At 42.1% G+C, this 3,171-nt stretch overlaps 1 pseudogene; it reads right to left on the bottom strand.

Annotated features, from left to right (window-relative positions):
* Positions 1 to 510: 510 nt before the first annotated feature.
* Positions 511 to 628, bottom strand: LOC126254037 (5S ribosomal RNA; annotated as a pseudogene).
* Between the last annotated feature and the right edge of the window lie 2,543 nt (positions 629 to 3,171).

Below are 3,171 nucleotides of genomic sequence, written 5' to 3'. Positions count from 1 at the left end.
CTGCGCACTCGAGAGGGGCTCACAAAACTTCATTCGACTTTTCTGTCTCATCCTCCCTACAACCCTAATTACACCGTCGGAACTGCATCTGTTTGTCCCAATGTGGAACGCACTCCGCAGCAAGCAGTACGTGTGGTAATGAGTAGGTTACTGACGCAGCAAGACGTTGGTTCCTACGCCGATCTGTTGAGTGGTACCACACGAGCATACATGCCCTCCCAGTAAGGTGACGTAAGGCCGTCGCAGTGGGCGGAGGATTTTCTAACTTAAAGAATGGAAATTAATATGGTGCATTAAACTAAACTCCTACCGAAAATGCCATGAAGGTCCAACGGTACTGACCGGCCGCCGTGTCATCCTCAGATCATAGACGTCACTGGATGCGGATATGGAGGCGCATGTAGTCAGCACACCGCTCTCCCGGCCGTATGTCAGTTTCCGAGATGGGAGCCGCTACTTCTCAATCAAGTAGCTCCTCAGTATGCCTCACAAGGTTGAGTGCACCCCGCTTGCCAACAGCGCTCGGCAGACCGGATGGTCACCCATCCAAGTGCTAGCCCAGCCCGACAGCGCTTAACTTCTGTGATCTGAAGGGAACCGGTGCTACCACTGCGGCAAGGCCGTTGGCCAATATGGTGTATTGGAATTCCAGAAATAAAAAAAAAGTTTTGAATTACTTCTAGCTCGCCGCTCGTCTATCTGTTGTTGTTGAACTTTGATGCCCATTTATTGAAGAATAATTTGAGTAAATCCGACGTTTCTCGTAACTTATTTTCCTTCCGAATTTTATGTTCAGTCTATATGTGCTAGTTTGTCTCTCAGTCATGTCTGTAGCCGACACCATCACAATTTCTTCGAAACAAGCTGCCTTCAGCAAAATTAATTGGGTTTTAGAAACTGCTTTCAGCAGCTGAGTATTTTTTATTTGCGTGCAATTTTCAGGCAGTTTAATGTAGATGTGTGCTGAAAAGAACTTCGAGACATGTGTTGCAGTCCCGAATGCATGAAAGGAAAGAAGCAACGAACGCTCCAACAAGAGCGTGGCCATCAGAGACGGAGCACCATCTCGGATTACTGAAGGATATCCAAGAAAAGCGGCCGTGCTCTTTTCAGAGGGAACATCCCACCATTTGCCTAGGGTGACTGAAGGAAATCAAAGAAATTCTAAATTTGGATGCCCGGACGGGGATTTGAAGCGTATTTCACTTGAATGCGGGTCCAGTGTCCTGATCTACTGGGCAACCTCGATCGGTCTGAATACATCGAGAACTGGCTTTTTGGATGCATGCCTTTAGCACACGTTTTCTCTACAGCGGAAGCCGCAGCTGCTCATAAAGTTTAAGTTATTTTGGTTTTACGTGTTAGTTATAGTTTTGACTAACGAAATTTTCAAAATTTTTATCGATAAAAATCATGCGTACTTGAAAATCACATCGAATAACAATTTAGGTTTCACATACCGTACCTCATTTAAGAGCTCCGATTTTCTTCTACTTAAGGAACATTCCGAATTTTTCTGAATGCGGTACAGTACATAGAAAAACATATTAATGGAGTTTTAACAATATATAGTTAACAATTAAATAAAAAATTAATAAATGCATAACGATGAACTGTAAGGTGGACAAACTAGAGGTACTGGAAAGAAGGATTATTAGAAAATTAATGGGTGCAATAAAAACTGCAGATGGATGGAAAATAAAAAGTAATGGGGAGATCTACAAAAATATAGGGAAAATATCTGAAGTAATGGCCAAACGAAGATTAACCTTTTTCGGACACCTATACCGAGTGGGTGGAAACAGAGTAACAAAACAAATACTCCCATATTTCTGGAAGAAGAAATCGATAACAGCATGGAGTAAAGAAGTAAGGAAAGATCTATAAAGAAACAACATCAAAGAATCAGAAACAGCAGAAAGAAACCTTTTTAAAAATAAAATACTTAATTTGGAAGGCTTTCAAAGCAGAAGAAATAATATCTCGGGAACAACGTAGAGAGAAGAAAGGAAGAGACGTCATGGGGGAAAATGAGGGAATACTGGAAGAATAGGAAACAACAACAAAGGAAGAAGGGGAACCGAAGTTGTTAACGTGATCCTAGTTGGTCAATACGATTGTAAAAGAAAATTTAAATAAATAAATAAACAACAAAAAAGGAATTCAACTGCTAGTTATGTGTGTTACGTGTTATTCCTTTCTGTGTTATTACTGAATGCGTATATTATTATTCCGTACACTGAAATTATGTGAAAACCATATTATGCTATTTTTTTAGCTTGTACAGTCTTCATTTAGCTTTCAATGGAAACGTTCCATAAAGGCAGTCTTTGTTTAAATGCCGTCAAGTCACTGTTAACTTTGTATGCTTTACACCATACAACGATTTTGAGAACGATTGTGTTCAGGTGTCTATTTGGAACAATTATATGTGACACTTATGAAAGTGAAACAGACAAACAAAAGCGGGATGAACATTTTCATTTGAATATCACCCTGCACATTACCATTAGGATATTAATATGTAAGATCTGTGACCTGGATGCACGCTGGAATGGTGTCGTACTACGGTCGCAGGTTCGAATCCTGCCTCGGGCATGGGTGTGTGTGATGTCCTTAGGTTAGTTAGGTTTAAGTAGTTCTAAGTTCTAGAGGACTTATGACCTAAGATGTTGAGTCCCATAGTGCTCAGAGCCATTTGAACCATTTTTTTGGAATGGTGTCCGAGAGGAGCGTTATTAGAGTACCTTTCCTGCCGTCGGCATTTACATTTCACGTGGTTTTCCTATTCTACTTAGGCAAATGTCGCCACATTTCCACTAGGAAGGACACTGACGGTATCCTCCACCGTCTTCATCCAATCCGTCTCAAATGCACTACTAACTGACGAGACCGTAAATCCGTATCTGCCTCGGACAACAATTGCTTAAAAATATTTCCAACATGTCATGAATCCACGTAGTGATGAACTCTAGGGCAGCTCTGAAGGACAGAGCAGCTAGCAAGAAACAGACGACGCGACGGCCGAACAGAAGCCGCTGGGACCACGTTGCTCCGATAATGGCCAGCACTTGCCGGGGATTAAAAACTGATCCCGCCGAGGAGAAAAAAAGAGCTACGTAGCAGCGGGTGGTGAAGGCGCATATTGGAGTTTCCTCCTCTGGTAGCGTG

The sequence above is a fragment of the Schistocerca nitens genome, chromosome 4 (assembly GCF_023898315.1).
Source record: "Schistocerca nitens isolate TAMUIC-IGC-003100 chromosome 4, iqSchNite1.1, whole genome shotgun sequence".
Classification (NCBI taxonomy): domain Eukaryota; kingdom Metazoa; phylum Arthropoda; class Insecta; order Orthoptera; family Acrididae; genus Schistocerca; species Schistocerca nitens.
This window is presented reverse-complemented; position numbering and strand designations above follow the sequence as displayed.